Source organism: Brachyistius frenatus, unplaced genomic scaffold (genome assembly GCF_029030835.1).
Source record: "Brachyistius frenatus isolate BFR_SWC_R1_liver_20210118 unplaced genomic scaffold, ASM2903083v1 Contig_284, whole genome shotgun sequence".
In the NCBI taxonomy this organism is placed as follows: domain Eukaryota; kingdom Metazoa; phylum Chordata; class Actinopteri; family Embiotocidae; genus Brachyistius; species Brachyistius frenatus.
The window spans coordinates 368,465-383,369 of record NW_027210883.1 but is presented as its reverse complement, the minus strand read 5'-3'; the positions used below and the strand labels follow the sequence as shown (position 1 = coordinate 383,369).

Genomic DNA, 14,905 nt, shown 5'->3' with positions numbered 1-14,905 from the left:
AGTGAAAATCCCTGCAAGCAATTAGAAAGCACTTGAGGAGGCGGCGTCCTCATTCACACCTAATTAAGACTGGGTCAAATGGGCTTAATTGGGTGTCTAGTTTGTTGATTATCTCTGAAGCAAGCGGATCACCCCGTTTATCATACTGATAGAAACACAGTCCCTGGTTAATTCTGGTTGTGTTTGCGGTGATGATTGAGTAATTAAAAAGCGAATAAAGCATAATATTGCAGTCGGTGTTCCAGGATAAGTTGTGGAGTAATTAGTGGGAGGAACGGAGGTCCAGTTCTGATTAAACCCGGCAAATATGTTTAGTGAAAAACTCCAGTTTCCTCAATTCCAGTAGTTGTCTCATATGTCAGTAAAGATTTCCTTCATCTACTTGTTTTAAAGCATATTTTCAATGCGCATATAATCAAAACTAAGGGCCTGAATATGTGCATAAATATGTGTGTGTGTGTATAATATGTGTACACAGACACATAATTCTGTCTATACTACTTTGTGGAGTCAAACTCTAATTTGCCGACTAGAATTGTTATGCATTTGATTTTATTTATAATAATTTAAAGATGAATTGCAGAGATGCAGGTACATTTGACTTACTGTGAACAGTAATTTCAAGCTGTAAAACTAGAAAAATTCCATTTATGTGATTATAAATCGCCTACAATTTTAAAAGTAATTTAATTGTTCATTTAAAATAATTACAAATCATTTATTAAGCTTGCTGTCTCCCAATTTTGGGTGATCAGACTGAGAATTAAGTTTTTCTTTAATTGCTCAAAGTTGCTTCAGCAGAAGACGTTCTGTATTTATTACGTCACATTTATGACACAGTTCTTGTTTGTCAAACCTACATTACCCACAATGCAACTTCTAACATCTACGTATGTAATGCTAGAAGCAGCTAACGGGCCTAACGCAGAGATAATGAGCAAACTACAGGAGTCTGATAAGCTTCCTTTTTTTTTTATGTTGAAACTTGTGATCTTCAGCTCCAGCTGACTTGATGCAGTTTATCAGATTTCACGGCTCCTTCTGAAACCATTAAAGGGTTTTACGCTTCTTCTTTTTTTTTTGTAGTAGTAGTTTTGGTAGTTCTCCCCGAGACGTGTAAAGTTTAATTTAAGAGTTGTGGCTGGTGGAGGTATCGAACTCGCGCCCTCTACTGGCCGCTGTGAGTGTGTCATTCACAGCGAAGGATCGAAGGATAACCGGCCGGACTGACGATCAGCTCCGACTGCGTCACTTCCAGACCGGAGCGGAAGCGAATCGGAGCGACGGGTTCCCGAATCCTTTCCACGGAGCGTCGGGGCGAAGCATCCGGGAAGCCGGTCCGCTCTGAACGCAGAGCCGCGGTCTGAATAATTAACACACGCAAAAAACACGCCGTTCTCACAAGTTCTCCTCATTCTAAAAATGTGAAAAGCAGATGGCACGCTGCCTGAAGCAAAAGTTTGGTGGAGAGAGAGAGAGAGAGAGGAGCGAGGGAAGGAGAGATCAGCTGACCCGGGTGTCACTTGTGAATACCGCTCTAACAAAAAGAAATGTAAATGTCACTGCTTCTATTGAGAGCGCTGGAGGTGATGGAGTATGTTTTAATGTACCACTGAAGGCCCAGACGGCGACGGCAAAAGCGGGAAGAAAAACAGAGAGATATTCGGGCAGATGATCAAACAGACAAGATACAAACAGAGAAAGTATGTCGAGCCGAGAGAAAATATGCGAGCAGAAGGTCGTTGAAACGACCGAGGCGAGCGGCAGACCGGAGGATGAAAAGACCGTCGAAACAAAGTCGTCGCGGAGGGACTTTTTCTCCTGTTTGATGAAATAAAAAAAACAAGCTTCTGCTGTGAACGGTTCTGTTCTGAGTAATTTGCTCGCTTCATTCAGTAAAATGCAACCTTGACATTGTGTCGTAGTAACGCTCAGACCGTAACGGTAGCAAACAAAACCTACAATCTCAATGTAAACAACAACAAAAAACAGCAGAAATGAAAGTACACACGTGAAGAATCGGTTTAACCCGACTAGCCAGCTAGAGAGCTTCGAGGAGTAGTTTTGATGCGTCAGCGTTTGTGGTGAAATGAAGAAATGTTTTCAGTGAATTAGCCCGACTCGGGTTAACGAAAAACGGCAATTCATCAAAGCATGTAGAAATGGATTTTAAATAATGTTGACCTCCTGAGGCTAATTATGTCTCTGTTGGTTTATATAGATTCCAATATTTTTCTGTTCTGACAGCAGAAATGGAGCAGATTTCCCAGGGGCGGGCCATGTTGCCTGGCTTGTTGTCCAGATGTTAACCCTCTTATCTCCGGAATGGGACGTTCCCAAATGGAAACCATTTTTTTTTTCCCAATTCCCAGCTGCCTCGGCACATGCCTTCAAAAACAAAAGCCAACTGTAAATATTTGTTCCTCAGGCAGCAAAACTGGACGTTTCCTCCCACCCCAACCCAGATTGTATCCGTGGTGAGTAAACAGAACCTCTGGAATAAACACACTAAATCTCTGATGCGACGTGGCCTGATTTGGAGCATTTTTGTTTTTCCTTTCAAAACTTTTACCTTCAAAGCACCTGAGCGGACGCACACGTCACGGCCGTTTGCCGGGATCCGACGCGTGACCTTTGCCAGCCGCGGGAGAGTCTGTCTCACCGCTGGGCCAGACAGGAGCGCCATTATACCGAGTAGTGATGCAGAAAGAGACCCGCGGAGGGGAAGAGGAATATCGGGAGGAGGGAGCAGACAGACGGGGCGTGCGAGGCGGCGGCAGCAGCAACGATGCCCCCCCCCCCCCCCTCCTCCTCCTCAACCCCGCTACCCCCGCCGCTGAGCGAAGCTGTGAGGCTGTAATCAGATTTCACACGCCGCTCGAGCATCCCAACCGAACACCAAGAAGAAGACATTTGTTTTTGACAGAAAGACTGAGGGTATGGATCGCTGGGGTTATATGAGCATGCACTGCCTCCCTGTGTTTTGGCTGCATGTTGGTATGCATGTGTGCGTTTTGCTTGCACACCTGTATTTACTGTGTTTCTGTGCCACGCTCACTCTCATTTGTGTACGTGTGTGTGTGTGTGTGTGTGTGTGTGTGTGTGTGTGTGTGTGTGTGTGTGTGTGTGTGTGTGTGTGTGTGTGTGTGTGTGTGTGTGTGTGTGTGTGTCGGTGCTCTTGTTCTTCTAGCTTTGTGAGGACTGAGGTGGGTTGTTTTTTTTAGGACATCGTTGGAAAGGACATTCTGGGATGGACGGTCCTCGCCGCTGTGAAGGGCAGTTTGAGGGGTTGAAGCTCGGTTTTAGATTTGGACTTGAATTTTCTACAAGGTTGAGCTTTAGAAGTGAAAGAAGAAGGAGAGTCGAAGGGCACAATGTGTGAAAATATTGGATTTAAATTTTGGTTTCTGCCGATGTTTTAACATACTGGACAGGAAGTAGATCATTGTGAGATGACAAACACACATTTGAAGGCAAAACTAATAAAACAAAAAAAGATTAAACCTTGCTACGGAAACTATGAGATGAAATCAATCATTGGTTTGGTCAATTTGAAGATGAATCTTAGGTTGAATATGCAGATGGTGATTACGGTTCAAAAGAAGATTTGTTCTTTTTTTTTTTTTAAATGGATATTTCATTCCAAACATAACTCATCAAAGTGCAGCTGGAGCAGTGCTACAACGAGTGGACGGAGGATCAGTCACGGAGTAAATCGGACAAAAGGTCAGACGCACATGTTATGAGGTAACGTACAGTGCATCCGGAAAGTATTCACAGCACTTCACTTTTTACACATTTTGTTATGTTACAGCCTTATTCCAAAATGGATTAAATTCATTTTTCCCTCAAAATTCTACACACAATATCCCATAATGACAAAGTGAAAATAGTTTGTTTAAAATTTTTGCAAATCTATTAAAAATAAAGAATGAAAATATAACACGTACATAAGTATTCACAGCCTTTGCTCAATACTTTGTTGAAGCACCTTTGGCAGAAATTACAGCCTCAAGTCTTTTTGAGGATGATGCTATAAGCTTGGCACCTATTCTTGGGCAGTTTCTCCCGTTCTTCTTTGCAGGACCTCTCAAGCTCCATCAGGTTGAATGGGGAGCGTCGGTGCTCAGCCATTTTCAGATCTCTCCAGAGATGTTCGATCAGGTTCAAGTCTGGGCTCTGGCTGGGCCTCTCAAAGACATTCACAGAGTTGTCCTGAAGCCATTCCTTTGTTATCTTGGCTGTGTGCTTCGGGTCGTTGTCCTGTTGGAAGATGAACCTTCGCCCCAGTCTGAGGTCCAGAGCGCTCTGGAGAAGGTTTTCATCAAGGATGTCTCTGTACATCGCTGCATTCATCTTTCCCTCCATCCCGACTAGTCTCCCAGTTCCTGCCACTGAAAAACAGCATGATGCTGCCACCACCATGCTTCACTGTAGAGATGGTATTGGCCAGGTGATGAGCGGTGCCTGGTTTCCTCCAAACATGACGCTTGGCATTCAGGCCAAAGAGTCCAATCTTTGTTTCATCAGACCAGAGAATTTAGTTTCTCATGGTCTGAGAGTCCTTCAGGTGCCTTTTGGTAAACTCCAGGTGGGCTGTCATGAGCCTTTTACTGAGGAGTGTCTTCCGTCTGGTCACTCTACCATACAGGCCTGCTTGGTGGAGTGCTGCAGAGATGGTTGTCCTTCTGGAAGGTTCTCCTCTCTTCACAGAGCAACGTTGGAGCTCTGTCAGAGTGACCATTGGGTTCTTGGTCACCTCCCTGACTGAGGCCCTTCTCCCCCGATCGCTCAGTTTGGTCGGGCGGACAACTCTAGGAAGAGTCCTGGTGGTTCCAAACTTCTTCCATTTACGGATGATGGAGGCCACTGTGCTCATTGGGACCTTCAATGCTGCAGACATTTTTCTGTACCCTTCTCCAGATCTGTGCCTCGATACAATCCTGTCTCGGATGTCTACAGACAATTCCTTGGACTTCATGGCTTGGTTTGTGCTCTGACATGTCAACTGTGGGACCTTATATAGACGGTGTGTGTCTTCCCAAATCATGTCCCATCAACTGAATTTACCAGGTGGACTCCAATCAAGTTGTAGAAACATCTCAAGGATGATCAGTGGAAACAGGATGCACCTAAGCTCAATTTTGAGTGTCATGGTAAAGGCTGTGAATACTTATGTACAGTACATGTGATTTTTTTGTTTTTGATTTTTAATAGATTTGCAAAAATTTCAAAAAAATGTATTTCACATTGTCATTATGGGGTGTTGTGTGTAGAATTTTGAGGGAAAAAATGAATTTAATCCATTTTGGAATAAGGCTGTAATATAACAAAATGTGGAAGAAGTGAAGCGCTGTGAATACTTTCCGGATGCACTGTATAAGTTATTGCCTTCAAAATGTCAGAAATAAAACCGAGCAGAGGATAATACGTACGGCAGGTTGAGGTTGAGGTTGAACCGGGATGCCGGCCTGCGAACTGAAGAGTTTGGAGAATAACTTTACAAAAATCAGTTCAACTATAGTCCTTCTTGCAGGTTTGATCATCTGCTGTCGTTTCTATCTGTGTGTGTGTGTGTGTGTGTGTGTGTGTGTGTGTGTGTGTGTGTGTGTGTGTGTGTGTGTGTGTGTGTGTGTGTGTGTGTGTGTGTGTGTGTGTGTGTGTGTGTGTGTGTGTGTGTGTGCGTTTGTGTACCTGTGTTCTGCTCTTCGGGTTCATGCTGTTCCGACGCAGCCAGCTCCTCTGTAATGGCCCGATAACAGATCCTCCGGCCAGAAAACGGATTAATTAAGGGGCCAGACTCAAATCCCCAAAGGGGCGGGTGCCCTCTGCGCCACCCCCTCCATACACACACACACACACACACACACACACACACACACACACACACACACACACACACACACACGTATGTGCACACAGAGTATGAATAAATAAAGTCCCGTGTGCCCAGAGAAGCTGACCTCATAAACTCAACAGTAACAACACACACAGGTGAGAGGGGGGCAGGCCGGGTAAAGTCTGCCGCTAACTGACCCTGACAGGGTTCCTACGACTCTGGGGGGGAAACACCTTTCACACTTCACGGAGGCTTTTACTCGCCTGCCTGGGCAGCTCAGCGCACTCATTAAGTTCCTCCTGGGTTTTTATTTTTTTAGGGCAAACGTATCGTTTCAGGGGTTGAAAGAAAGGGAAGGAAACGGAACAAAACTCCGACCGCGAGAAATGTGTTTCTCATCGAAAATAAGAAATGAAAAACAAATTATTCAATCTTTTATTTACTTTGAGGTAAAATCCTGTCATTGGTTAAATAAATCAAAGTATGAGCACCGACTTCAACTCCAAATGAATCATCATCATCTTCTAACTATGAGATTGTTCAGCGATAAATAGCAACTCATTATTCTTGGTTCAGGCCTGGAAGGTTCCCTGTATTCATCTCTGTCTGCATGTTTCCACTTTCTCCTCGCAGGCTATTGAATATGAAGTAACATGATGCAATCCGATGGAAAGGAAGCTCAGGTTGGAGAATTTCAGCAAAAGGGGAATGCACTGTCAAAAAGTCCCTGATCGTACATTGCACTTGGATTTCACTGATGACTCAGGAGCTGAAAAGTGATATACGGTTCGGAGTGTCTGGTTTCCGGCTGATTCTGTGCGACTGATTCTATAGATAACGTATCGGATGGCGCGTTGTTACGGACTCTGGAGTTTGATAGGCGGCGCGGTGTGTTCCCGCCGACCGGGATCATTTGTTCCTCTGGACGTTTGTGCTTTGTTTGATGTGGCTTTCTGTGCGGTATAGGCCTTGTCTTTCTCCCCTCTCGGAGGGGGGCTAGTGTTTCCTCGGAGGGTCATGGGAACCGGACCGCTCCGACGTAAATGCAACGGCCGACTCTTGTGATCAGCGCCGTGGTCGCGGTGCGTCGGCATGCCAACCGGACCTCGGGTGGGATACGACTGAGAGAAACCCAAGAAGCGGGAGATTAGAGACAGGTTCAGAAACACGACATCGGGGTTTGTGTTCATGCCAGGAGTTCACGTCAAATCCCACTGGAAGCAAAAATCGGATTACGGGAAGAGTTCTGGAAAAATCTGATTATGTTAATCAGAGTAAGTGCTTTAATCATAACTTGGTTGGAAGTAATAGTTACAATCGTGCCTGGTGTGATGGTTTGTTGAGAAAAACGATCTCACCCAGAGGTCCATTTAGGAGTTCTTCAAGAGCTTTCAGTCATGTTACATGATCTTCCTCATCACAGGCAGCTCGCCTAGTCGATGTGGTATCGTAGGTGACAGCAAGAAGAACATGGACCTCATGTTGAATCTGCTGTTTCTGACATCAAGAATTAATTTTGACGCCATAATCCTTGTTTTCTTTTTTTTTTATGAATTTTTTTGATGTGCGCGAGTCTCTGTGATTATATGAGATGTGACAGCGTCTAATATTACCTCAGATATTAGCTTAAAGAGCATCAGCAGCTGCTGGATGAGGGGTTTTAGCCCTGCATTTTGCCTCTCAGGGAAGTTAAACAGCATTCTGCCCTAAATTATTCCGCACGGGAATTAAAACACACATGCACCTCCTCTGCATGGTTTTTAGGTTAAAATAATTTTCTGAACTACAGTTTGACATTCTGTAGACTTTTTCTGGTTTTGGTAAATGTACAACATAAACATAAAGTATACAGCCTCTATCAAAACAAGATTTTAAGTAAGATTAATAGGTCAGTCTTCAATTCATTCATTATTATGAAAAACCCAAGAACCAATGTCGTCATAATTTGATATTTAATAGATTCATGTTTGCTAATATTCCTTAAAAAAAAGTGTTTTACCTCATTTTGTCCCTTTTTGACACAAAAAAATCTCACAACATCACAGCATCACATATTTTCTTTAAAAAAACTGACCTAACAAATAAATCTTTTGTGAAATTGAATCAGATTATTTACAGTAGTATTGAGATCACCGAGTAAAAACACCTTCCAGAAATCAGAAGAGCAGCGAGTCTTTCAATGAGGTCTTTGAGTTCAGGTGACCTCGCGAGGACTCTGCGACACAGACGTTTGTCCGGCAGCAGCAAGCAAACCGAAACGCACTAAATAATGCCCTTACGTGTCGTGTGGAACAGCGGGGCTGTCCAGATACAGGATTTTGCTCCTATAATCTTCCTGGCCAGACCATTTTAATCCAGGAGCTGCTGGAATCTGGCTATTGGACATCTACAAGTAGATGAAAACGTTCGCACCAAGGGCAGCTCCCTGGAGCCGGGCCCGGACCCCGACAAAACCCTAGTCCATCTGTCTTCATCTGGCACCGGCAGCTGCAGTCGCAACCAAACAGTATGGCCCGCCGCTTATAAAAGCCTATTTTTGACGAGATAAAGAGCACTTTTTGAATTAATTTTTCCCCAAAATGCGAAAAACACGGTAAATTTGCTCGTTCGCCAACGAGTCAGAAACGAGTTTCAACGTCTCTTCTGGGGAATCCATGTGACCCGATGATGTGCGGCAGCAGCAGCGGCGGTAAAGAGGCAACTCTACACACATCACCTCTAATCTGAAAGTAGGCTGCATTTGTCCGCCGGGCACGCGCGAGCTCGCCTGCACATCAAAATCAATTTGGTCCCGAGCCACAATGAGGAGAAAATGCACCTTTGCACTAATGCATCAAAGTGGCTGAAAGTTGGCCTGTGTTCAATGTTTGTGTGTGTGTGTGTGTGTGTGTGTGTGTGTGTGTGTGTGTGTGTGTGTGTGTGTGTGTGTGTGTGTGTGTGTGTGTGTGTGTGTGTGTGTGTGTGTGTGTGTGTGTGTGTGTGTGTGTGTGTGTGTGTGTGTGCTGTTGCAGGCTAGCCAGGGTCAAACCAAGAGGTTTGTTAACATGGAGCATTAATCTCGCTGAGGCTCACATCCACACGTTGCAGAATAAATGCTAACACACACACATACACACACACACACACACACACACACACACACACACACACACACACACACACACACACACACACACACACACACACACACACACACACACCAATACACACACACATTCCCCTAGTTCTCTGCGGTGAGCTGAGATGCCCACAAGTAAATTTTTAATCACAAGCGCTCTAATCACTCCGGGCTCCCGGTCCATCTTAAACACCGGTCACGACCTCGGCTAATACACATCAAGAGGATCTGCTGGTCGTCGGCGACCCGCTGCAACACGCCGTACCCCGACGCATGTGCACTTCCTGTCAACACCAACTGCACGGAGAAGAAACAACAGCCACCATCTGTGCTCCTGTATGATTTTCTATCATTTGCTGTTTTGTTTTTTTCCCCTCTGTGTGCAAAGTTCTCAGGCGAGGCTGAGCTCTGTCCCTCCACCTCAAAGCTTCTCTATCACTGTTCTGCTTTCTGTTGAAAAATGCTGCCTGTCTTTTCTCCAAAAAAAATCACCATCTGGGAGCGTTTTTTCTTTTTTTTTGCTTCTTGTCACGTCTCGTTATCACAAGTAAGCATTTCCCTTTGGTTGGCTTGGCAGGTTGATTAAAGGTTAAATAACAAATCAAGGTGAATTAAAAGACTGATTCTGTCAGGATTTGTAAAAGAAATCATCCTGATGGTTCAAAAAAAGAAAGTGTTTGAAGCTGAACGTCATTATTATGGATCAATTATTTTTACCTGTAAAAGGTTCAAATCAATGCTTATCACAAAAGTGATGATTAATCAGAAGATAAGATGACTGACAGACAATAAATCAATTAGAAGTTTTAACTATTTTCTGGCAAAAACATAAAACTTTTTCCAACTTGAGATCCTCAAAAGAAGGAGTTTGTTGTTTTTCTCTTTTTAATCTGTTGGAACTTAAAGATCTTTGGGTTTGGAGGCTGCTGGTCGGACAAAATAAGCGATTAGAAGATGCCGCCTGAGGCTTTGGGAAGTTATGAAGGCTAAACTAAACAATTCATCAATAATGCAGAAAGAATTTATTAAATAATGAAAGTAATTGTTACTTGATTTATAATAACGTCACAGAGAAAATCGAGTATTTTCCAGAAGCTGAGTTTTTTGGAGGGAATATTTACCCAATAAGTGACAAAAAAAACATCAACAGTTGATTGATTAATCGATGAATCGCATCATCTATGTGTGTCTTAGGTTTACTCTGACTCCCAAATAGCAAAATGTAAGAACTTGCGTTGTACTGCAGGATGTAAAACTAATTTGACTACTTTCCCGAAACAAGTGTGTAAAAAGGGGTCCGGATCTATTGCTTAAAGATCCCTTGGACATTTTCTGGCTTCCGAACCTGCAAACCTTCCGACTTTACGTCAAACCGGCCGACTCGGGACAAACGGAGGACTCTCTGCTACATACCAACATGTCTGAGTGTCTTTTCCCTTCCAGAGAAGCAGTAAACAAGTGCTGTTTCTTTGGCTCGGGGCCCGAACACCACCATTTTCGGGGGACACTGGAGCGAGCAGCCACAGAGCCGTATATCATCGTCTAATACTGTATAAATAAACTCCTTTCTCAGAGCGCCGGCCTTTAAAGGGCACCCTCCGTCTAAAAAGACTCTTGTGATGTGGTTTAACACAACCAGGCAGTGAATCCACGTCAACACCACTTAATCATATTGACTTTTATTTTTGTTTTTTTTAGGCATTGTGTACTTGCGTGTTTTGTGACTGAGCATCTATTTACAAGTGTGTGTGTGTGTGTGTGTGTGTGTGTGTGTGTGTGTGTGTGTGTGTGTGTGTGTGTGTGTCACTGTCTGACCCCCCCCCCACACACACACACACACACACACACACACCCCTATTGTTATTCCCTGCATTGCTGTTCTCTAAACAGAGCTCACATTAATCACTAGGTCTTGTGCCTTCCTTGAGGACATGCCAGGAAAGGGGGTGGGGGGGGGAGACCTTTTCAGGTCTGTGCTTGTAAATGACCTGCCACGAAAGGGTTTATTAAGTCGCTTGCACTTAACCTACTTCCTGAAAACGCAGAGGAGACAGACAGACAAGACCTCAGACTGACTGATGCAGAAAAAGTGACCACATCCCCCCCCCCCCTCCCACCGCCGAAGTTATGCTCAGATCGAATTCTTTTGAATATCTCTCAGTTAATAAATGGTCATGTCGAAGGTTTTCTTTCGGTCCATCCAACATGGAAAATACAAGAATAATTAGGAACAAGATAGAAGTACCGTCACAGTTTCCTGAATCCTTTTAAGTGGTGCCTTTTAAATTTCTTTATCTTGTCCGAACGGCAGCCGAAAACCAAAAGACATAAAACTTACAAAGAAAAGGAGCACATTTTTATATCTGATGGGCTGGAAGCAGCACATTTTTCACCTTAATAAATAACTTCAATTATTAATAAATAGTGCAACTATTGCCTTGTATGACTGAGCTGGGAGAGGGACACTGTTTCTGATGCTCTTCCTGGTTATTGGTTTTTTGTTGGTTTTCTGACCAAAAGATTCTCAGGTGGACTTCTTTGTCAGAAATGGTGAGATTGATCTGATTTGATTAGATGGTTTTCCATAATTTTCTGCAAATTGCCTATTAATAATTAAAAGCCCATTTATGTCGTGCTCAAAGCAGATTTGACTTCGCTGTCTGTTTTCGTCTTGCAGTGATCACAGGACTCTTGATTCAAGGCTGCCTCATCTGCTGCAAACTGCAGACCTGATAGACTCCACGAAGTATATCATTGATCTTGTAAAGAGAGCAGATGGAAAAAAAAAAAACTTCTGCCAATTTACCATCCAATAATAAACCAATCAACTCATGGAAACCAAACCTGCTATTGGAAAATATTGAACCCGCACACGTGCAGCAGTTTGGCGCTATAAGCCCCAGACTACATTCAATAAAAGCTCCCAGATATAAATAGTTTGTCATTAATCGTCGCCCTCCTCTCCACCGGGTGCACGGAGAGGTCCTGCGCTGATAATGTCGCGCGGTTTATCTTCGCATGCAGTTTAATTAATTTGCCGCCATAGGTGTTCACACACTCTTAATCTGATTGAACGGGCGAAATCAATCATCCCGACAAGCCGCGGGCGCTCAAGGAGACGATCGCGATAACCCCCCCATCGCCACAACACACACGACGCTTGTTACGGGACATGAACATACAAAATAAAATCTCCTCAAGAGGTCTCACACCGCCAAATGTGGGCCAGATCAGATTAGATTTTTGGGGATGAAATCACTCCGCCGCGCATCTCCAAATGGCACACATGTCGGCTGTGAATACAATTTCCTGAGGAAAAAGTGTCACCCGGCGTCCATAAATCCGCTTCTTTTTATTGAAACGGCGAGGCAATCCGTGCGTAATTGTCCCCGCCGCGGTGCACAGAGGAGAGGAGAGGAGGGAGGGGAGGGGAGGGGGGTGGAAGAGAAGCGGAGCACCGACACAATAGAAACAAACATAAACGGCTCTAAATGCCCCCTCTCGTGCCACACCGGCCCCGTTTGTTGTGTGTTTTTTTTCAACAGCACGCCAGACACCACGTCTACTACTACTCTTCTACGGGGATTAAAGCGGCCATGTAGGACAGGGATGCTGTTACACAATGGGAGCAACACCGTTACCCACCTTTGTCATCTCGGGAGCTGTGATGTGATGTGACGGTCGGTGGCGGTGATTTCTCTCCGTGCACGATCTGCGATGTCCCGGCCAGCCGGCTGCCTTGCTGCCCGCTCCTCCTCTCCACTCTCCTTCTCCTCTTTTTTTTTTTTTTCTCCCTTTCTTCTTCTCGTCTCGTCTCCTCTATTTTCTATTAAAGCCTCCGATCCTCCTCCTCCTCATCTCTCCAGCCGGCTCTCCTTCATGTGTGTGCTTTGTCGGTGGTGTTTGGTGGCTGTTCAGGTGTCGCAGTCGGTGAGACGGCAGATCTGCTGTCTGTCAGCGGAGGCTCCTCGCGACTCCTCGTGCAACAAAACGGGGGACGGTTACGTGTCTCTCTCTCTCTCTCTCTCTCTCTCTCTCTCTCTCTCCCCCCTCTCTCTCTCTCTCCCCCCCTGCTCCCCCCTCTCTCTCTCGCACGCACGCTCAGCGAACACATATGGTCCACACACACACACACACACACACACACACACACACACACACACACACACACACACACACACACACACATATTAACGCGCATGGCCAATCTTAACGGAAAGCCAAAGCCACTTACAGCTGTAACTCTTCATGTTACTGGACTTCTGTCCATCACATTTGCACGAAGCGCCATTGTAGTCCGGGTTATCGATGTCACTCACAATAATGAGTCATGCTCCCAAAGTGCTGAGCCAAGTAGTTTCTGGCCACTGTGCTGCGCTTCAGTATGAAGGCATCTTTCATGCCAGTAAAGCTCATTTAAATCTGAAGTGGAACTTGACACAGAGCTGGTATGTAAATTTAAAGCCAGCAGGGATTTGTTTAGTGATTCATGGACCTATAGGAGAACCCAGCCATGGGGTCTCCCTCATGCATTAGTCGCATCCTTTTCGTAAACAACAGAGGGTTTGGTATTACTGGGGACACTCATTTCCAAGGATGGAAGCATTAACATGGTTTTCTTTTCTACGATTTCAGCAGGCAGTCTGTTCATGCGGTGAAGTCCTTCAACAGAACCTTACAACACTATAGAGAAGAACCCAACAATTCAAAAATCAGAAACTTCAGCCAGAACCAGGCTCAGAAGTGAGCTGTTCCCTCCAAAACCATCGCAGATCTCTCAGCCTGTTGAAAACTCCATCCGGTTTGTGGCTTAATGAGGTTTTGCTTCGATTTATGCACAGTAATACTGGCTTAGGTCTGGAGAAATATCCCCGCTTTGGTTACTATCGTTAGTTGATGGGACCTTCGTCGTTGTGGTTTTAATCAGAACCACTCGGTTCTGGTTAACGGAGGTCAAAGTCGGACGTTTGGTTGACCCCTACAGCCGCTCTGACCTCCTCCCTTGGAAAATCTCGTGGCTCTTCATCTTCCCCTGCTCCTGGCAAACAGGAAGGCTTTGCCATTTGATGGTAAACAAATATAATTTTGGGCAATTTACTGAAGCAACCTGCGAGTATATCAGGGTCATGTTGGTTTGGGTACAAGATTTTCTTGAACTACAAACTCGTCTGGTAACTGCAGAATTGTAGGATCCGGTGTTTTCCAAAGTTCAACCGAAAGTTAGTCGGGACTAAATGTCAAGATATCTTGGCCTTTCTTGCTAACTTTAGAAAGTTATGCATATTGCTTTTTTTAAACAACGTCTCCCAACTTTATAGAAGTCCAACACTAATTTGCACGAATATCCCTTTAAATGTCTCTCAGCCGGCGGCCTCGAGGGTTTCAGACACCGTCGCGACTCCCTCGAGTCGAGTCTGGCGGAGGATCTTCGTCTTCCTCTTTCATAGTCCTGCGTCTACTTCACTTCTCATTTCCAGTCAGCTCCAAACATTATTTAATAAAACTCTTTTTAAAAGGTCTCTGCAGTGCGCTTTACTGCCTTTTCTTTTTTTCTTTTTTTTCACGAATCAGGACCCAAACTGTGTCTCCCTTCAACAGTCGATAGCTTCAGACTCATCTGCGTTTGTAAGGCGGGTCAATTTGTCCCTTTTTTCTCTGTCATTCTGTGTTTTTTACTTCCAAAGTAACTCACGGTGAGTTACTGCAAGTTTAAGAAGACTTTACTTTGTAGTTGTTTTATTTTTCAGAACTTTTGAGAGTTCCAGTAGACTCTATTAATGAGCCTACTTGAAATGTATAGCTGGTGACCTGATTGTGCTCTCCGGCTCTCTGGCTTTTTACCTCCTATTAAATCCCACTACTTTTTTGATCTCGGTGTTGCGTCCCCTGTAATTTACGAGATGTTTTTCCAGCCGGGTGTGTGTGTGTGTGTGTGTGTGTGTGTGTGT

At 44.6% G+C, this 14,905-nt stretch overlaps 1 protein-coding gene across 2 annotated transcripts in view; it reads right to left on the bottom strand.

Moving 5' to 3' along the window:
* Positions 1-12,981, bottom strand: part of gal3st3 (galactose-3-O-sulfotransferase 3) — a 32,358-nt gene extending 19,377 nt beyond the window's left edge. The window contains exon 1 of one of the 2 annotated variants that reach the window (XM_069722266.1): positions 12,603-12,981. The gene's annotated coding sequence lies outside the window, so the exon portion shown is untranslated. The remainder of the gene's footprint in view (positions 1-12,602) is intronic. The other variant, XM_069722264.1, reaches the window with a different exon arrangement.
* Positions 12,982-14,905: the final 1,924 nt, after the last annotated feature.